This window comes from Haliotis rufescens, unplaced genomic scaffold (assembly GCF_023055435.1).
Source record: "Haliotis rufescens isolate VD_foot unplaced genomic scaffold, xgHalRufe1.0.p SCAF_6, whole genome shotgun sequence".
Taxonomy (NCBI): domain Eukaryota; kingdom Metazoa; phylum Mollusca; class Gastropoda; order Lepetellida; family Haliotidae; genus Haliotis; species Haliotis rufescens.
The window spans coordinates 40,637,438-40,660,507 of NW_025964334.1; the positions used below are offsets into that span (position 1 = coordinate 40,637,438).

Sequence of the window (23,070 nt, forward strand, 5' to 3'; positions counted from 1 at the left end):
AGGATAACACATGACTCAGAGGTTATGCTTGGGATTGTAAAACTATAGATAAGAGAGGCAAGAGATAGTAAGTCTTAATCCCAAGGCTCTTTTCTTGAGGGCTTACAATCCCAAGCATTTCCAGCATTTACAAATCAGAGTTTAATAAACTTTTCCTTCAATACACTGGGCCTCAGTTGCAGAAATGGTAGCAAGCTTATGAACAGTGTAATGCTATGTGATGAAGAGGTTGAAGTCCCAGGGCCAGGGAAATATTTAAAGAAATATGAATGCAGGTATGACAGATTACTGTATTGGAGGAAGAGGTTTGTAGGGACTATCAGGAGAAGAAGCCAATTACTGTTATGTTGATAAGGACTTATTTTTGCACAAATCAGATTGTTTGGAAAGGCATTATCAAGCTAGTGTACAGGTTATTATAGGGCTAGGACTAGAGTATAATCTAATCTTGTTTCAAACTCTGATATGCAACATGCGAGGTGAGGTTATAGTGGTGCTGATCATGTTAGGTAGGCCAAGCATGTACTGTTTTTACCTTCTCCAACTCAACCTCAGTAAATAGTCCGATAATATGTAATACTCATCGCTTATTTTGCACCCCAAAGGTAACATTGTAGTGAGGGATCACTGTATTGAGAAAAGTCAGTATTTGAATGGCCTACAGGTACGATTTGTGTGAAAGTGCTTTCGTGTAAAACCAGGTTTTCAGATTTTTAGCTCACCTTACTGAAAGTTACATGAGCTAATGTCATGGTTTGGTTGTCCAGCATTTATCAGCGGTGTCATCTGTAAACCTCTTCTCAGAAACTACTTGACCTGTGAAGCTTCAACTTCACTGGTTTGTGGGGGGGAATTGATACATCGGTGCACCGCTGCATCGTGAGGTTAACTATGACGATGTGATACACGATACATTTTTTTCTGTATCGATACAAGACGATACACTTGCTGACAATGATATGACGGCACCTGAATTGTATCGAGGTTCGAATAAGAATTTCAGTAAAGCTTTCTGATCAGGAGGCAGAAGCCTTCAAACCCAGCATGCTGAAACCTGTGTCATGCCCAGTTCCTTCCTCAGAATGTCCTCAACTCTTATCATGAGCATGATGAGAGATGCCTACTAGATTGGCTATGTGACATGTGATGAGTCATCTATCGTCCATAATCATTATGGAAATTAATATACTGTCTTTGTTGACATGTTAAGCTGTTAACTACATATCCAAGTGAGCTGCAGTGCTGTGGCACTATTTTTCTGCTGTTTCTATCTTAGATGAGTCCAAAATAATAAACTACTTGAAACACTGAATTACAGATTATCTGTCCCTCATGAATGCTGTTAGGCCCGAGCCAGAAGCTACTGTTCATTCACTAGGGACAATGTCACAGCTAATACATATTTCCGCGTAGCTTCTTGGTAATTCTCTATATATAGTCCACATGTTCATATTTCAGCTAGAAACTGTCTTTACAATGAGCGACAGCTATTAACACTAGGGATGATGGTTGAATATGCAAGATTGTAAAATGAACAAGGTGGTCAAAAAGATTGTGTTGACACAAGGTGTAACTGATGCCAGTTACAGACTGAGACATGCTGCCTCAATGTGGGAGTACCTTTCAGTAATACACAGGTCAACACCAGGCCCACTGGGTAATGGGGACCTTCATATGATGCTTTTGTGTTTGTCGTGTAGGACTATTGTGTTTCCTTTTGATGACTGATGTTTTTTTCTACTTCTGTGAACCAGTTTATAGTGCAGGGGGATATAGTGGACACCTTATCTGTCTGTCCATCCGTCAGTCCGTCCGTTGGTCTGTAATCATTTCCGGAGTGTAACTGTAAAACTGTTATAGATATATCAAACAGGTCCTGAAGTGGTGCCTTTTGCTATTTACAGATTTTTGTCATTTTCGCTTTTTTCAATTTCCATGGAAACAATTTCTACTTAGTCTCATAAGGGTGCAGATTTCATCTCCGGAGCACAACTAAAAAAAACGTTCACTATGCTTCAACAAAACTTGGCAGATATATCAAGCAGATCCTGAAGTGGTGCCTTTTGTTTTTTACAGATTTTTGTCATTTTCGCTTTATTCAATTTCCATGGAAACAATTTCTACTTAGTCTCATAAGGGTGCAGATTTCATCTCCGGAGCACAACTCAAAAAAACGTTCAATATGTTTCAACAAAACTTGGCAGATATATCAAGCAGATCCTGAAGTGGTCCTTTTACTATTTGCAGATTTTTGGCATTTGTATTGATCTTGAGTTCCATGGAAACGATTTGGACTTAGTCTCAAAAGGGTGGGGATAGGAGTCGTGTCCGGAACACAACCTGAAAACTAAAAAGCTATTCAACATTATTCATCCAAACCTGGTACATGTATCAAACAAGGGCTGAAGTGGTGCCTTTTGCTATTTAGGAATTTTTCAAAATTTGATTTTTCCCTGTTCCCATAAAAACAAGTTTGATCAAGCTGAAACGGGGGTAGGTGTCTTTTCTGGAGCAGAACTTAAAAGCTATTCAACATTTAAACTTAAAAGCTATTCAACATTTTTCATCCAAACATGGTTCATGTATTATTCAAGGGCTGAAGTGATGCCTTTTGCTATTTTGGAGTTTAAGAAATGTTCATTTTTCCTGTTTCCATAGCAACAAGTTTGACTTTGACTCTGTTCATAGTGGTGTGTTTGTCCGGGCCATATCTCTAATACTGATAGGTATTCTTTCTTGAAACTGCGCACACACAAAGACCAGGTTGCTACTTAGGGGTGTTTAGAATTTATATTTTTCTGTTTCCATGGCAACAAGTTTGGTTTGACTTTGTTCATAGTGGTGTGTACCTGACATAGAAACACAAATTTCTGATTCCCTATTACCATGATTACATGGTATTGTTTTGATAGCTCAATAACTACTTTTGTATATGGAATGACAGATTAGATAGAAATTCTCTCATCAAGTTGGACTTTAAGTAACAGTCAGATGATTTGTTCTTTCAAATTTTTGTCATTTTTACTTTGGGGATTTGTCATCCTCTGATGACTCATGCTTTTATTTATGATACATTGTACCTGTGTAAGGGAAGAAAGAGACATGTATGGATGCTTGAGTTCAGTTAAAGATTAGACATTTCTAACATCATCATACAGATTTCCCGGACAAATTAATCAAAGTAGTAAGATATAGAAATTGTGCAAGTAGTACACTTTCAGAATAATTGGGTTTTTTCACTTTGTACTGTACTCCCAGATTGGTTTACAATTGCTTCAGAACCCTCTTGTGAGCACTCCTTTGTTGTATTCACAAAGTGTCAATCACAGAATGAGCAGAGCTAGAGGTGGCTGAGAAGCCTGGTCTATTGCATGTAGATTTCTTGTTTATTCACCAGGAATTGTGGCTCTGGTTAAGATTTTTTGCTCACACAATGCTTTCAAGCTGCACTGATTTTATTGGAGGTGGCAGTTTTTGCCCAAGTGAATGTTTTTTTAACCTTTATAATTTTGTACAGAAGTTCCTGGTTTCTCAAGAGGTTTCCCAAACTGTGTAATGTCTCTGTGAGGTTATTTGTCAGTGGTTTGTTGTGTAAGGTGTGGCATGTGATTGATGCTGAATGTATTGTTTAATGTGTTTTGTTGGAGGAGTAATAATGAGTTAGAATTTCACACAGCCTGGCTATGAAGTACTTTTTCTGGTTTCATGTGTTTTTATTTCTCAGTGACATGTATTCTCAGGATTTCAGCTGAGACTGAGCAAGACTTTCCGTTTGTGATATACAGTCACCTGGCATAAAAAAATAATTATGAGATTTTCATTGTCTTGTAACCTCACATTTCACTTTGCTTTTCATGGTGCTAGCTTATATAACCATCCCTGTAACATGTCTAACTGTACCTGATATGAAAATGTGATTTGATGATCTTTAGTTTTGTTTTAGTGTTTGGATAACTTCAAAATACCTGTCTTTGAAAGATCAGACAAGTGGAGTCTATGGCAGATTAAATTTTATAAAAGGTTTCTTTTATTTGAATGAACAAATTGCTCCAATCTGAAATCTACAATACATACAAAGTTACTCCTTCTTTCAGCTCTTGCTTAGAAATAGTGCTGTATTTTATAGCTTTGGACATGATCGTTATGATGGGCAAGGTAGGGCATTTTAAACAGTTCATCTCGCATGGACATGCTTGGAGCATGTGGAGGATACTAGTTACATGGGACTGTTCCTCTAGATGAGTGTTCGGGAAACCCACTCTTCCACTCCCAGAAATAATGAATTACAGGTGTTCTTTTAGGTCTCTCAATGCATGTAATTAATCAAAGCACATTTTAATGGTGCTTTATCTAAGCAACAGCAACAGCTGTGTATGAAGACCTTGAGGAACATAATTTTTTCATTTGTTTTGTTTTAACATGTTTAAACATGGCTGTTCAACATTCAGGTGAAATGGAGCCTTAAACTGAGAGAGGAACATGGTATCAGCTGGTGACAGAAATGTACATGAAAGTGACATGAATAATTTCCGGCTGGAAGTACATGTAACTGACATTCTTGTATGTGTATGTGTATGTGTATGTGTGTCAGTGTAACTCCGTACACCCTCTTCCCAAACAGGAAGCTGTCATGACATGCAAACTCACCCCACCCCCACAGGATCCTGTCTACAACAACCCACAGCAATATGGAGCTGATAAGTGACCATGTGCAAAGTGTTGCCTATGTCAATACTAGATCAGCTGATTGGAAAGACGCACTGTTGTATATATGATAAAAAGTCAATGTGTTGCTGTTAGAGAGTTTGGATGGATCAATTTGAACACATGTAAAGAAAACATCTGCAGGCATGACTGCACTAGTAATTTCGAGGCGTGCTGTCAGTGCTGACTGCCTACTCTATCCTGGGCAACATTTCTTTAATATTTGGTTTACGGATTTCAAACTCATTTAAAAAAGTAAGATAGGCCAGTTTAAAACAAAAGTTTTCAAGAACATTTAATCATATCCCTGACACTCAGCTTGTGCACAAATGGCAATATAACAATATTCATGTCATGGGTGGAAATGCATGAAAGATGCTGCTATTTTGGCAGCATGGACGACATTTAGCTCTTTCAACACCAGCCAACCAGAAGATTACTGCTGTGACACCAAGTTCCCAGAGACTCTTGTGTGATAGGTGAAGCCAACATTTATCAAGGAAATTATCTGCTTGTAAAATATCTTTGCTACTACATGTTTGGCTATACACTATTTGAAAGGTCTAATTAATCCTATTGATTATAAATATGAAAGTTATGTGTATTACATTATTTAAATAATTCATTAACAACTTAATAAAGTTCATTTTAAATATAAATTATGTAAGCTAAAACATTCCTAATGTCCAGATTAAGGACTAATGAAGCGAAAATTTAACAATTTTCGGCAAATATAAGATTTCATAAAATCCACTTACCTATTTCTTTCTTTATTTTCATTTGTTTACGTAGTCGAACATTATTTTAAAAAGAAATACAATAGTATCTGTCATCAGCCATTTCCCGATCATAGTGGCTGTCCGCTCACTAACATGAGGAAATACCTCTGTTTTCAAAGCTTCATATGAATAACAGACTGCCATGTCAGTATATATACATTAAAAAAACTTATATTGTTTCACTGACATTATCTGCTACAAGGTTCGTGATTGGTCAAATTTAAGCATGTGACCTAAGGCAGCCAATCAAATTACAGCTGTACTGTCCTCGTGTATGATCATTTTCAGACTTTGACGAAAGGTTTGGGTTAAATCATGTTATTCTGAACCTTTTAAGCATGAAAAAGCGATCTATATTAAAAATATGGAACTTCATGGATGCATAGTGCTTGGTTATGAGCTGTGACAAAGATTTCTTATGCATTTATTTTGGCATTAAAGACATCGTGTCTGATCCGAGAAATCGAGGCGACGAAAGCCGAAATGTCATTTGACTTACATTACCATGATTACACACTATCACAAGAAAAGATGAAAATAATAACTTGAATGTCAGTTTGGCAACTTTTAGATATATTTTTGTTGGTTTTATTACTTTGTATAATATATTTAAAGATTTGCTTGAAACGTCTTTATTTTGTTGTTTGGCATGTTCGACGAGGACATGAAGTGTGTCCGAGAATTGTATTTTCAATAACATTGCGGGAAATAAAGACCTAGTGAATAATTTTTTAATCTAGGCTATTGATAAAAAATGATAAAATCAAATGGAATATGTATTTCAGACATTGGGAAATGTGATAGATTTAATAAATGATATGATAATATTATTATAAACTATTTCGATGTAACTTGGCCGGTATACCCTGCGGTGTCTGGTTACTTGTGGCTTCTTGGCCGGTGTACCGGCCAACAGTGTTGAAAGGGTTACACTGGTCATCACTGCGCTTTGCGTTGACAAGCTTTGATGGTATTAAAGAAGGATCCCAGTGAGAAATATCAGAGTGACTTCCCTTTGCTTTATGCTCGACGAGGAAATGAAATCTTTTTTTGTTTGAACTTTTTGACGAAAAGATCATCTTCCCGAGGCAAGAGAGTTAACTGACTTTAAAAGTCCAGTTTCCACCCTTGCCGAACTAGGCTGGAATTCCTGGGCTCGTTCGTAGTGCCACCAGTGGCTGTTACGAGTTATGTCCCTTCTATGCCTCTCCTGTGGACCAATCAGTTTCCACCTCTCATATCACTTGCATTTGCCTCAAACAAAATGGCGGCGCCCAGACAAGACGATCTGATCAACAATCATGATCTATATTGTGATAAAACGTGTCTTACATTGCGAAGTGCATCAAATCATGTGAGCACCTTGATTAAAAACTTGAAAAGATTTGGAAAATATCTGTTGACAACGAGTTGGTGGTGCACATGCCTAGCAAATATGGTTAACGAACCGGATTTCGATTTCGGTGCGTGATTTTGATTGACTCGTTAGTCCAGCCAAAATGTAACTCCATAATACCAGCCTAGTACGGCAAGGGTGGAAACTGGACTTTCATAGTCAGTTAACTCTCTTACCTTGGGAAGATGCGAATAGATCGGCAGTAATAAAAAAAAGGGTAATTTTCATTTGGACTTTGAAAGAGTGGTGAAAGATTGCATGTGATACTCATGCTTAACTTAAGTCAATATTGACCAACATGATGTGTCCTTTAAAATTTCTATATTTATCCTGCTGACACATCAATTCGTGGTACTCACCAATCCGTGGTATTTTTTTATGACGTGAGTTCTCGTGCACCTCGCACGGTTTTGCGCCCCCTAGCGATTGTTTACATTGACAACTTGATTGTGACAGCTTCGAGCGAAAAATGTTCAGAATTGCATCTATTTGTGTAAGTACAGCTTTATATTACGATAAAGTAACTAAAACTAAACTTCTGCACGTAATGCACTTTTTGTACCATTATAAAAAATGAGACCTTAAAAAATATTCAACTCGTAAGTTCAGCAAGAGAATTTCGTCAGCTAGCTGATGTAAACAGTAATGTGTAGCACGTGACTACTAAGGGGAATTCCCGCTCAATTTTAAAAACTATGGAAGCGGAGTGGGGCCATATCTTATATCATTTATCGTGGTTTGTAGGATAATCCTGCGAGACGTAAACGACAGTACCGGCCTTATAGTCCAACACAACTGAAAGAAGCCTATCTGGAAGTAGTTGAACGAGGTTCATCTGTCTACATAGCAGCCAGGAAGTACTCTGTGCCTGACCAAACTCTGAGGGACAGAACTGAAGGCATAACTTCCCCAGAATGTTTGTCCTCTGGACCAGGCCCATTATTTTCCCAACAAGAAGAAGCACGCCTTGTCGACCACATAAAGCTTATGGCCTCAGTAGGGTATGGATGTACCAGGGCGCAGGTTATCTGTCTTGGAACTGGCTATATATGCCATAAATCTCAAGAAACGTAGTAATGATTCCAAATCACTATCACTACAGTGGTTTTATGGGTTGATGGGAAGATGGCTTGAACTGAAGTTGTGACGACCAAGGGGATTGTCTCAATTACGAGCCACTGCCACATCTGAGGAGAGCATTAACAAGTATTTTCCTCAACTTGAAGCAGTTCTTGACAAGTATGACATAAAATCAAGTCCAGAGCTGATCTACAACCTCGATGAGAAGGTAATTAATCTCACACATTCTTCACCACAAATCATTGGATCTGCAGACGAGGTTCCAATTGAAATCTGCCCGGAGAAATCCTCTACAGGAAAAAGCATCAGAAATTTCAGTTTCATGTCCTGACGTTGTTGAACAGCCATCAGATTCAAGATTTTTTGAAGATCATCTGCCTGTTGTTACCATTAAGAAATTGAAGCCAAGACGTTCTATCCATAAGATCGTTGGTGGACAAGCAATTACTGAACCAGATATTTCATGTCAAGTCACGGCTTACTTCAACCAGTCCAAACAGTCAACAAAGAAAGAAAGCAAGGCATCAAAATCAACTGCGAAGCCAAAGACAACTAAAGTGACAACAGATAACATGACTAGCAAGTCTACAGGAGACAAGGATTAGCTGGACAGTATAAGGAAATCAGCTACATGTCCCACTGTTGTGTCATCCCAACAACCTGGACCATCTGGGATTGATAAGCTCCGATCTCAAGCGACGATCAATCAGATTCTGAATCTATCAACGATATTGACGCCAAGTGTTGTGTATGCGAAAGTCTCAGCCAGATGAACTGAGGCGATGTCCTCATGTTGAGTTCACTAAGTGGGGACAGTGCATGCATGGGAATTGTGAACACTGGATGCATTTAAAATACTGTTGTGACATCTCCTTTCTTCGTAGACATGATGTGTTTTTCTGTGTGTGTCACGGTCTACCTTGCAGACATCAAGAAGAATAACGAAATTTGTGATGATCATGATCATAAACAGTAAATAATCTGAAATTCGTGTTAAAGTGACAGTTATTTCATATTTCATAATTAAGTACAGAGTTATCTGTATTTTGTTACGTTTGGAAGTGCCTTGGGAAAATTACTTTCGATTCAAAAGCACTTTGACATTGTGGCATGAACTAATCACCTGTAGCTTGACCCGATGAACTTTACCACGGAAACATGTGACGTCACTACTAGTTGTGTAGAAATGGCCGCTATTGTACAGCAGCCGATACGGAGGCATTTGTGGACAAAATGATGTTTGCTTATTATTAAATTGTGTAATGGTGAAGGTTCTAAAGATTTATTTCACATTTATTGCTTTTCGAAGTCAGCAGTTGGGTTTATCGTAATGCTTTTCTTAATACCAAGGAAACACGTGTCGCGAAATATTATGTTAACACAACTTTTTCATGATGCACCTGTTCAAAATGCTCTCTACTGTGCTAACATGAACATACTGTTGTAGATTTGAGAACATCTCAGTTCACTAGTCATCGTCATCTGTCAGCATGGTTAGCCTGAGAGGAAAAAGGAAATGTTAAATCATGAAGTCAAGTCAATTATATTTGTTGGCAATGAACACTTACCTGTAATCTTGAAGGACATTTTGAGAATACTATATTCTCCATGTTCTCTTGAACTTTGGTGTCAAAATAAGCAGCCCCTTGTTAGTGTTACTGAATTGTTGATCATGCAAGGGGAATGACTTAGGCCTTTATTTACTTGCAGACAAATTGAAAACTTTTGCATGTAATGGTTTTGTGATTTTAATACTTACGTGTAACACACACTCAAAAGTGTATTCTGCTCATCATAGCATGATAGGTGTTTACTGAAGGAGAATGAAACTTGGTACTTATCAAACCCTAGCCGCATGGAAGTGGTAAGCATAGTTACACTTGTACCCAAGTTGACAACTAAAGATCAGGCTTGTGATTGGCTGAAATTGAGGGTAAAGATCATTGGACTGGATTCTAGTGACAGACATTCTTATTAAGGCAGCTAGAGATATTGGACTTGTAAAGTTGTGCTGTATTGTGCATGTGTTTTCCAGGACTGGAAGTGATGTCATGTAACCAGAAGCACATACTAACTTTCTAATTAAGGTAGCTAGAGGAATGATGCCTTCTTTTTTAAGGTAGCACTGCATAAGACTAAATACCAAATGCATACCAAACCAGATGTGATGGTCTTGAACTGAAAGTGCATTTCATATTCTTATTAAGCTTAGCTAGAGACGTTAGAAGATGAGAAATTACATGGGAGATTCATATTTAAGTATTGTGTTTTCAATGCAGGTGTTGCTACGGGAGTACTAGGTAGGTGTAGATACAGGAGTTCTAGGTAGGTGTAGCTACAGGAGTACTAGGTAGGTGTAGCTCCAGGAGTACTAGGTAGGTGTAGCTCCAGGAGTACTAGGTAGGTGTAGCTACATGCGTACTAGGTAGGTGTAGCTACAAGAGAACTAAGTAGGTGTAGCTCCAGGAGTACTAGGTAGGTGTAGCTACAAGAGAACTAAGTAGGTGTAGCTCCAGGAGTACTAGGTAGGTGTAGCTACAGGAGTACTAGGTAGGTGTAGCTACATGCGTACTAGGTAGGTGTAGCTACAGGAGAACTAAGTAGGTGTAGCTACAGGAGTAATGGGTAGGTGTAGCTACAGGAGTACTAGGTAGGTGTAGCTACATGCGTACTAGGTAGGTGTAGCTACAAGAGAACTTAGTAGGTGTAGCTACAGGAGTACTAAGTAGGTGTAGCTACAGGAGTACTAGGTAGGTGTAGCTACAGATGTACTGGGTTGGTGTAGCTACAGGAGTACTAGGTAGGTGTAGCTACAGGAGTACTAGGTAGGTGTAGCTACAGGAGTACTAGGTAGATGTAGCTACAGGAGTACTAGGTAGGTGTAGCTCCAGGTGTACTAGGTAGGTGTAGCTACAAGAGTACTAGGTAGGTGTAGCTACAGGAGTACTAGGTAGGTGTAGCTACATGAGTACTAGGTAGGTGTAGCTCCAGGTGTACTATGTAGGTGTAGCTACATGAGTACAAGGTAGGTGTAGCTACAGGAGAACTAGGTAGGTGTAGCTACAAGAGAACTAAGTAGGTGTAGCTACAGGAGTACTAGGTAGGTGTAGCTACAGGAGTACTAGGTAGGTGTAGCTACAGGAGTACTAGGTAGGTGTAGCTACAAGAGTGTAGCTACAGGAGTACTGGGTAGGTGTATCTACAGGAGTTCTAGGTAGGTGTAGCTCCAGGAGTACTAGGTAGGTGTAGCTCAAGGAGTACTAGGTAGGTGTAGGTCCAGGAGCACTAGGTAGGTGTAGCTACAGGAGTACTGGGTAGGTGTAGCTCCAGGAGCACTAGATAGGTGTAGCTACAGGAGTACTAGGTAGGTGTAGCTACAGGATTACTAGGTAGGTGTAGCTCCAGGAGCATTAGGTAGGTGTAGCTCCAAGAGTACTAGATAGGTGTAGCTACAGGTGTACTAGGTAGATGTAGCTCCAGGAGCACTAGGTAGGTGTAGTTACAGGAGTACTAGGTAGGTGTAGCTCCAGGAGCACTAGGTAGCCGTAGCTACAGGAGTACTAGGTAGGTGTAGCTACAGGAGCACTAGGTAGGTGTAGCTACAGGAGTACTGGGTAGGTGTAGCTCCAGGAGTACTAGGTAGGTGTAGCTCCAGGAGCATTAGGTAGGTGTAGCTCCAAGAGTACTAGATAGGTGTAGCTACAGGTGTACTAGGTAGATGTAGCTCCAGGAGCACTAGGTAGGTGTAGCTACATGAGTACTGGGTAGGTGTATCTACATGAGTACTAGGTAGGTGTAGCTACATGAGTACTAGGTAGGTGTAGCTACATGAGTACTGGGTAGGTGTAGCTACAGGAGTACTAGGTAGGTGTAGCTCCAGGAGCATTAGGTAGGTGTAGCTCCAAGAGTACTAGATAGGTGTAGCTACAGGTGTACTAGGTAGATGTAGCTCCAGGAGCACTAGGTAGGTGTAGTTACAGGAGTACTAGGTAGGTGTAGCTCCAGGAGCACTAGGTAGCCGTAGCTACAGGAGTACTAGGTAGGTGTAGCTACAGGAGCACTGGGTAGGTGTAGCTCCAGGAGTACTAGGTAGGTGTAGCTCCAGGAGCATTAGGTAGGTGTAGCTCCAAGAGTACTAGATAGGTGTAGCTACAGGTGTACTAGGTAGATGTAGCTCCAGGAGCACTAGGTAGGTGTAGCTACAGGAGTACTGGGTAGGTGTATCTACATGAGTACTAGGTAGGTGTAGCTACTGGAGTACTAGGTAGGTGTAGCTACATGAGTACTGGGTAGGTGTAGCTACAGGAGTACTAGGTAGGTGTAGCTACAGGAGTACTAGGTAGGTGTAGCTACATGAGTACTGGGTAGGTGTATCTACAGGAGTACTAGGTAGGTGTACCTACAGGAGTACTAGGTAGGTGTAGCTACATGAGTACTAGGTAGATGTAGCTCCAGGAGCACTAGGTAGGTGTAGCTACAAGAGTACTAGGTAGGTGTATCTACATGACTACTAGGTATGTGTAGCTACAGGAGTACTAGGTAGGTGTAGCTACATGAGTACTGGGTAGGTGTAGCTACAGGAGTACTAGGTAGGTGTAGCTCAAGGAGTACTAGGTAGGTGTAGCTCTAGGAGTACTAGGTAGGCGTATCTACATGAGTCCTGGGTAGGTGTAGCTACAGGAGCAGGGTTTCAGATGGCCGTCGGTCACCGGTCATAGACCGATAAAATTTCTATTTGACCGATGGTTTGTTTAAGTTGTTGGACTTTTGACCGATAGAAATGCTAAGCAAGCCGTCACACGTGTCATAATTTCATGATTAAATAGTAGGGATTATTCCACTCAGGGTATCGATTTTAATGCCCGATGAAATGCTCTCATAAAGTGTAGTGCCAATCGAGAGAAAGTACAGTACACATATTGTCCTGTTTTCGATCCGAGCTTTCAGCATCATATACAGTGAGTGTTCTCTCGCTATTGCGCCCGTCAATAATAGCGCTTACTCGGTTATAGCGGGCGGTAAAGCATGGTCCCAAAATTTACTTATGTTTATAATAAACTCAAGTTTTCCAATGACATGATGTTTTCCCCCCATCTCAAAAAAACATAATCAACTGATCACCGTGATCACGTAACACCGGAAACACCAGTCAACAAATCCGAACTGAAGAACGCAATTTAATCCTATTATTATAGTATCTGGTTATAAAAAGGTGTTCATTGTTTATCTGGACTTATGTTTGCAATATATCTTAAAGATTTTATTAAAAAAATTATTCAATAATTATAATAATTTTGGCGAAATCGTATGCGAAGTGATCGGTAGATCGCACAACTCACCGTTATTTACAGCAACCACGGTCAGATTACCGCTATTAATGCCTTGAAACAAACTTTATTTGCAAGAGAATGGATACACATATCATAAATGCCATACCTTGACTCATTTAAAGTCATATTTGAGGCAATTTGACTATTAAATGTCAACATAACACTTTCGCAATCGAAATACATGTAGCGCTGGAAGTCCCTTTGGTGACTGGTCAATTTGTTCAATACGTAAATAATTAGATCTAACAATGTGAAATCTCCGCAAAAACGCTGAAAATCGCGTTTTTTAAAACAGTGGTCCTCGAAAAGAGTCATCTTCCTCGTAAAAATATAATCAAAGATTAAAAAAAATACTCCGAAAATATTGTGTTTCCGGAGAACCGTCGCGGATTGTCCTGTTTTCGATCAGAACTTTCAGCATCAATTATGCCTTTATTATTATTCATGACACAATACTATTATCGTCGGATCATAGGTTTTCGGACATCATACGTTTTCAATCACGAATACTTGCACCATAACGGTAGGTGTCACACAGAAATTATAAATACTCAGATGATGGCTTGATTCTAAGATAAAGTTGTCCTTTATGAATAAGTGAATGAGAAGTTTTACACTTACAGTTGTTCATGTGATCAGCGAGAAAACTATGACTGTTTCTTCAGTGTCCGAAAACCCATAACCCTGGATATGTGTTGGAATAATGTCATGTTTGCAATGTTTTTTTCAACAATAGGTAAGTAAGTACAAGGCTATTTAAAAAAAATATATATTTCACCATGGGGAAAGGTCAGACATTGCACGCTTGTGACAGTTGTCCTTGTGTCTGGGGGATGGGGGGTGAAGTTGATGGCAGTATTGCTCCCAGACCCGGCGGGTAGCCGGGTGTGCGGAAGCTATGCCCCATTTTTTAAAAGTACTGATTTAACTTCGAAATTTTACTGCATCCGGAATCTTTGTTTAAGTGACTTGTTGACTTTTGCCACTGACTTATTACATTTCTTGGGTCCAAGTCATTGACCTGTATACAGCTTTTTGTGTCAAAATCACTGAGGAGTACTGGGTAGCCGTATCTACATGAGTATTAAGTAGGTGTAGCTCCAGGAGTACTCGGTAGGTGTAGCTACAGGAGTACTGGGTAGATGTAGCTACAGGTGTACTGGGTAGGTGTATCGACATGAGTACTAGGTAGGTGTATCGACATGAGTACTAAGTAGGTGTAGCTACAGGAGTACTAGGTAGGTGTAGCTACAGGTGTACTGGGTAGGTGTAGCTACAGGAGTACTAGGTAGGTGTATCGACATGAGTACTAGGTAGGTGTAGCTCCCGGAGTACTAGGTAGGTGTAGCTACAGGAGTATTATGTAGGTGTAGCTACAGGAGTACTAGGTAGGTGTAGCTACAGGAGTACTAGGTAGGTGTAGCTACAGGAGTACTATGTAGGTGTAGCTCCAGGTGTACTAGGTAGGTGTAGCTCCAGGAGCACTAGGTAGGTGTAGCTCCAGGAGTACTGGGTAGGTGTAGCTCCAGGAGTACTAGGTAGGTGTAGCTCAAGGAGTACTAGGTAGGTGTAGCTCCAGGAGCATTAGGTAGGTGTAGCTCCAAGAGTACAAGATAGGTGTAGCTACAGGTGTACTAGGTAGATGTAGCTCCAGGAGCACTAGGTAGGTGTAGCTACAGGGATACTAGGTAGGTGTAGCTATAAGTTATCAATTCTCCTGAAATAAGACTGATATATACTCAACAACAAAAGTTCCCATGACACCAATATTTTAGTGTATTTTTCAAACAAGTAAAGTTTGGTTTTCAATATTGTAGTACATGTATGGAATCAAGTCACAAAAAATGCAACTGCTACAGAAAAGCATGCATTCCATGCAAAGGTTGACTTTTATGCAAGCCCCATGCATTTCACTACCCAAGAATGGGTATAAAACAATAAACATGTGCCTTAAAGGGATTCCATATGCATTGTTAAGCATCGTGCTGACAACAACCACTCAGAAAAACAACAAAATTACGCATTTATTCAACATTACGAAATACCACACCTGTCCGAAAATGAGCGTCTGGAGGGTAATGGTAGAGGGAAATATCAACAGACAGTGTTACCGCAACGAGATCATCAGCCCTGTTGTTCTACTGTTTTTGCGTCGTCATGGCCCAGGCATTACCTTTCAACATGACAACGCCCGGCCTCATATTGCTCGACTTGTTCAGGATTCTCTTCAACAAAACAACGTGAATGTCATCCCCTGGCCGGCTCGCTCCCCTGATCTCTCACCAATCGAGCACATATGGGATGAGATGGATCGGCGCCTTCGACTTCAACCACGTGTTCCACAGACACTCCAGGAACTTCGAAACATGCTCCAGTCGATATGGACAGATATCCCACAGGACTTTGTGCGACGCCTGGTCCATTCCGAAATTGTTTCAGATTTGGTAAAAACCTTTGCATTAAATCTTATTCAATGTCACAGGAACTTTTGTTGTTCATTATATATTACACACAAGTATTTATACAGAATGCACTGTTATTCATCATGTTCATTGTAGCTCAGCTATAGCCTGGAAAAAAAATATATTTACATGAATAGTAGAAATGATTATCTTTATCATGCATGACATTCAAAGTGTGCAGTCTGTTGAAAACATTCAGATTTATGAAATGAAAACCATTACCTCAAGGCCATTATCCAAATGACTGCAAAACACAACACATTAGCTCAACAACAGTTTTCCAATGAGGGTCTGGACAAGTACAGGAGGCCTTCAGCTATTGGACAGACAGCTAGTCTGTGGACAAGTGAACATTTTTCGATTTCACCACCCGTGATGGTGGGTTGTTCAAGAGCAGTCAGCAAGAAATTTTATATAGGATAAATAGAAAAATGAATATTTGGGGAGGGTGAAGAACAAACTGATTGGTTATTATCCCCCGCCGCGCGAAAGCGCGAAGCGGGGGATATAGTATTCACGACCGTCCGTCCGTACGTCCGTCCGTACGTCCCACCTGTTTGTTGCCGCGATATCTCAAGAACTAAACACTGGATTGTCTTCATATTTGGAACTATGGTGTATATACAGACTCCGCAGACACCAGTCGGTTTTGGTGACCTTGATCCCATTTTCAAGGTCACAGCAGGCAAATCTGCTTTTGGAGTTGGAAAACGGTGTTGCCGCGATATCTCAAGAACTAAACACTGGATTGTCTTCATATTTGGAACTATGGTGTATATACAGACTCCGCAGACACCAGTCGGTTTTGGTGACCTTGATCCCATTTTCAAGGTCACAGCAGGCAAATCTGCTTTTGGAGTTGGAAAACGGTGTTGCCGCGATATCTCAAGAACTAAACACTGGATTGTCTTCATATTTGGAACTATGGTGTATATACAGACTCCGCAGACACCAGTCGGTTTTGGTGACCTTGATCCCTTTTTCAAGGTCACAGCAGGCAAATCTGCTTTTGGAGTTGGAAAACGGTGTTGCCGCGATATCTCAAGAACTAAACACTGGATTGTCTTCATATTTGGAACTATGGTGTATATACAGACACCGCAGACACCAGTCGGTTTTGGTGTCAAGGTCAAGGCAAATCTGCTTTTGGAGTTAGAAAACGGTGTTGCCGTGATATCTCAAGAACTAATCGCTGGATTGTCTTCATATTTGGAACTATAGTGTATATACAGACACCGCATACACCTGTCAGATTTGGTGACCTTGACCCCATTTTCAAGGTCACAGCAGGCAAATCTGTTTTTGGAGTTGGAAAACGGTGTTGCCACAATATCTCAAGAACTAATCGCTGGATTGTCTTCATATTTGGTACTATGGTGTACAGGCGGGGGATATTTCGTCACTCTGTGACAAATACTTGTTACTGTTCAAATATTGATAATCATGATAATACCTCTGTAGTTATTTGCATGATAATAAATACCCTGGCAATTTGGTATCCTTAAGGAAGTCATGAAAAACCTATGGGTCTCAATCCACTTAACTGACACTCAGGCCACTATCATTGGCAAAAGAGGTACAAAATCATTCCTTCAACATATACATGTACATATAAATATGGATTCAATACAAAATAATTTTTTTAATTTGAAGTTTACACGATATACGGCTTTTCCATTGGACGAGAGGTCGGTCACATGACCGCGAAATTGACGTTCATAAGTGTATGAACGACACAATTTGACGTTCATACGTTTTTCACGAGACCGTGTTCTTGAAATGACGTAAACACTGACGGACTACTTCCACATTCCTGGGGAAACCCCTGGGAATTCCCTACCACGAAAACATGCATAAGCGTTCTTTCTGATCATTTAGAACCTTTATTCTTGGTCTCAGCGTTTCAGTATACTTTGAGAAATGTCAGAGAGCGTGACTGCATGATTGTTCACGAATATCCTCGCTACGGCCCATCCTAATGAACAAACGCAGTAATGCACATCTAAACTATCGTAGCATCGACTCGATCCGTGCCTAGGCTGACATTGACTGTCTCCAGCAATCTATGAATTTACCTTTGTGTCTGTTTGACGCATCTTTATTCACCTTTCAATGATCGGCCAGTTGATTAATGATGACGAACACATGTAACCGCCAAAGGTTCATCAACAACTTCGGAAATCTCTCCCGTCACGTTTATCGTGTCGGCCATTTTGACGTCTTGTACTTGATGTAAATGTATTACGACGCGCTGTCATTGTGACTGACTTACTGAGGTAGTTCTTTACAGACCTTTCTCATCTAATGAGGATATGATTTGAACACATGTGCTGCGTAAGATGTTTCTGGAGAGCAAGTTGTGCATCCATACACGCATGTCACCTCTCTTTTTGAGGAACTATTTTACTCCGCGATATAGCTGGTTGTTGTATGGCTGTCAGTGTAAACATGAAGTCACACGTACTAAATAAAATTGTGTTTAGATCTAGGCCTACATCTTTTGAGGTAAGAAATTGTGATAAAAAAATTATAAGAATTGACCTTCACTTTGTGTGAGTTCATTGGAGTATGAACCTTCATAGAGTGAGGTCCAAACATTGTACAGTTTGGCCCTCACTCTATGAAGGTTCATACTCCAATGAACTCACACAAAGTGAAGGTCAATTCTTAAATATTTTTGCAATGGTTGCTCTAAGATGATCGTAACTCCTATACACTAACACAGATTTACGACTGTCGTAGCACTCCGATGGCTTTGTGGAACAGGGCCATGGATATCATGGAATCATTCCATATGGAAGGAGTGAGTGTGTAGGTGGTGCTGGTTGTGGGTTGTAGTCAAAATGGCCTCATGTCAAAACGGCCATAAAAAAGTCTTAAGTGGCCACAAACCCTGAGTCAAAAAGACCAGAACAAAACAGTCATAACAGCCACAGTCAAAATGTCCATGGTAATAGTAAATGAATATCAAATGTGAGCAGGATGTCTACAAAGCATATATGTTAGATGTTTTTGGAATAATGTGATATATTCCAGTGCAGTTCACATGTTGTTTTAACCAATTTCAACAATTTACTTTGATCTCTGAGCTGCTTAACATATGAGCTTCAAACCATGGACTAAGGGTTTAATATGTATATAGCTCTATGCCCTTACTAAGCATTCACCTGATGAAGGAGCAAGAAGATCACATATTGATGTTCTCCCAACTTCTAAATGCCACCAAAGACTTCAATGTATATAATGCATTTAATGTGACACAATATTACCTTCTCTATTTTTTGAGGCCATTCTGACATGAGATTGTTGTGACAGGATCCCCTGGTTGTAATGGCATTGCAGGTGCTAATCCTGAGAATAACATCAGTACATAGCCAGCATGTCAGGGCAAGCTGGGGGAAGAAAGGGTAGTGGCTGATGCATTCACCAGGGTATAGGATGTGAAGCCAAAGAACCTCCACATGCCATAATCTCACATGTGTGCATGTGTGTACATGTGTCAGGAAGAATTGTGGAGTGAAGTAGATCATGGATATGAGAGGATATGAAATGCATTGTGTTGATTGATCTCAGGAAAGGGTCTGACGAAGAACCCAAATACCATATTTGACGTAATAAGCGCCCAGGGCGCTCTCAAAATTAGAAAGAGGGGGCTCTTATTAGAATATTATTTTGGTGAAAAAAACAGAGTTGAAAGATATATTTCGTGGTTTATGCTGACAGCCTGAAATGTTTATATACGACAGATATACTTTTCCGGAATTTAATTGCCCATAATTGAGGGTGCATATAAAACACGAGTGCGTATTATACGCGAAAAATAAGTCTTGTGTACATTGATCAATCGGAAGGGGTGCCAATTGGAGTTGTTCACTATCCAATATATTAGCAAATATCACTGTGGGCACTTATTAGAGCGGGGCGCATACGGTAGTGAAAGATGACACTCCAATGTGTGAAAATTTGGTTGATAGTCATAAATTGGTTTGAGAGATTCCTGTAGACATCAAAGTGATTGGGCTGTGATTGGTAGAAAAAAATGGACTTGGAGTACCTGTTTGTCATTACCGGACTTGGACTCGAGTACCTGGTTTTTACTGACCTGTAAATGAACGCTACATTCTCCTTATGTATCGACCACAGTTTTTTTGTATCAATTGCTTGACAAAGCTCTCAGAAATAATTTCGAGGTTAGTTTACTGTAAGAGTTTAAAGAATGACCACATGAAAAAGATATGATTTCTGTTATCTAACTTCATTGGTGACTTTGGAAGACAAATACTGTATATTTGCTATATGTGAAGAAGCTGAGACGCTTTAGTACTATATATCGCTGTGTATAAGGCAAGTTTTTCGTACCTTGAATTAGGGGGCTTTCAAGGGGGGTTGTCTTATACACAGGGTTGAAGAGTTTTGATGTTTTTTCTGCCAACACAAAGACATTACTGTGAGCACGTAACACCAAAAATACCATGTCAACAAATTTGTTATGAAGTACTCAAACTAATCATGTAATTACACTGTCTGGTTATAAAAAGAGTTCATTGTGTTTCTGGACTATCTATTTTATTAATTTTATTAAAAATTTAATTCAATATTGTTCATATTCATTTCGGCAAAATCAAATGTGCAGTGATTGGAAGATCACGCAACTCACTGTTATTTACAGCAACCCAGTCATATTACCGCTTTTGATGCCTTGAAATGAACTTTAGTGGATAGAGAATGGATATATATATATATCATAAATGCAAGTCATATTAGTGGTAGTTTGACTATTATATGTCAACAAAGTTTTCACGAGCGCAGGCGCAGCGACGGTGATTGGTCAAATTGTTCCATACGAAAAACTATCCAGCGATCAACTGCACCAAAGTGCTATTCTTATGGTTATTAATTTATTTCCAATATATATAGTAAAATACTACAATAATGGCATGATATTGGAATAAATTATTCCAAATAAAATAATAGTTTCAGATTCAATTCTTTCGATTTTTGTATCAAAATTCTTCAATTTATATTATTGGGTAATTATTACCAAATCACCAGTAGATTCCGAGAAATGTGTGTTCAGCTGATTGCTACTTCAGGCTTAGTTTACGAGAAAATACACACGGTAATCTTAATCTCTGCATATAATGCCTATCAGAACAGGAAATACAATTTAATCTGTAAATGATCATGTCAAGGGTTTTTTTTATCTCAAATTTTAAATTTGTATTGAAGAAGTTTAATTGTTATGATCTGTTCGTTTCCCTGAATTTGTTGAAGCGAAATGATGTAATATTTTTTCTGCAGAAGACAAACACGTTTTTATTGCTAATGTAGGGATTATGTATGCGCTGGTGACATGCTTCATTCCGATTCACTTTATAGACGGGGTATATAAATAAGCATTGATTTTAGAGGCTTGTACAGAGGAGTCATCTTATACGTGGGGTGGCTTTATAGACGGCGATGTACGGTATTTGATTTGTTTTAAAGGCCTGTAATGGAAAGACTAATACAGTCTTCTTTAGTCCAGATACTAAATAATAATTATGACATGAAAATTTATGTGTTTTTAATTCATCTCAGAATATGAAAAAACATTGTTTCTTCATAAAAATAGATATGCTTGGTTTTCAGACATGGCATCACATACTTTGGATCGAGTGCAAAACAACAATGCTGATGCTTTTATCTCAAATTTCTCATATTTATTGACCAAGTTTTATTCCTTGTTGGTTCACCTGAATTTGCTGAAAGGGTACGATGTAGGTTTTCACTGTGCATAATAATCAAAAACATTTTTTTCCAAAGTACTGAAAATCCTAGAGAGGGTGTTCAATTATGCTTGGATACACACCAAACACCATACAAATACAGTAATAAGTGTTCCTTCTTCTTGCACATGATTTGAATGCTTGGGAACATTAAAGGGATTTCAACAGGAATGTCTTCAACATGCATGTGGCAGAGTTGTTTGTAAATAAATGTTAAATCAGATAGGACCACCTCTGTGGTCTAGTGGTAGAGCGTCCGCGCGGAGAGTGGAAGGTTCGGCGTTTGAACTCCAGCCGCGTCATAATAAAAGACGTTAAGAGATGGTACTAGTTGCTACCCTGTCTGGCACTGGGCATTAAGGGGCTATAAACAAGGACTGGTAGGCTCGGAGTCAGTATACTGTGTCCGAGTGGGGTATTCATGTTTAACTGCAGCATGGTATCTCAGTGGGCAAGCACTTTATATGAGCATCAGTCTGGACTAGTACAAGCAGCTACTCACACATGTGCATGCACGTCGCTATATAAGTGTATAATTCTTGTTTGCTACGTTAAACCCCATTTCACCTCACCTTTAATCAGATTGTTTAATTCATATATTATAGTGAACATCAGATTTGAACATCCTTTCAAATAAATTATTTGTGAGAGAAGATTTAAAAAAAATGAAAATGCATGTGGGTGATGAATCCAAACTTTTAAATTGAGTCCATATGTTTTTGTTTAGAAACACGTGTCCTTTCATCATGTTCATTATCCAATACAGTTGAAGAAACAACCATATTTCTTATCATGGTTTACATGCCTGTTTCAATGAGGATGCACAAGTGTTGAAGTGATTTTTGTGTCTAATTTCCAGTTGCAGATAGAAGATGATTGTTACAACTAGGGTTTCTGACTTTACTAAGTGGAAACCTGATGTGGGTGGGAATTTGCGAACATTAAATAAAATCCCTTGGTTGTTATGTGTTTGATGAATACAAACAGTTCATTAAGGACATAATAATGTATTGTGATCTCTGACTGCCAGTGGGTAAGGTGTGGCCTTCTTCATTTTGATCTAACTGACAGGAAGCTTGTCCAGTTCTATAAAAGCAAATTACTCCACTTCATTTAAGACTACTATAATACTAGAACCTTATCTTTTAAGTGTAACTTTACATAAGTTTAGAACAGCTCTTTCTCGATTTCGTTGAATCTCACATGATCTATTTATTGAAACAGGCGTATTGCAAGAGAACAAGGACTTTGTAGGATTTGTAAAACTGATTTTATTGAAGATGAATATCACTTTTTATGTGTATGTCCAGTGTATAATGATTAAGAGCATTAAGTGCAAAATATCGAAGTAACTATGGTATTTCCACCACAACCCAAATGGTAACAAAATTTTGTAAAGTAATGACATGAGAAACTATGAGAAATTTAACTATGTTTATTTAACATGCTATGAAACTAAGAAAATGTCAATCTCATTAAAATCAGACCTTAGTTCTCGCTACCGCTAAACAAAGATCTGAAGACATCCCATTAAGGGGCATGTCAGAATGA

General features: G+C 39.3%; 1 protein-coding gene across 5 annotated transcripts in view; it reads left to right on the forward strand.

Annotated features, from left to right (window-relative positions):
- Window positions 1-23,070, forward strand: part of LOC124115558 (prolyl 3-hydroxylase 1-like) — an 84,062-nt gene that overhangs the window by 12,635 nt on the left and 48,357 nt on the right. The gene's annotated exons all lie outside the window — the stretch shown is intronic.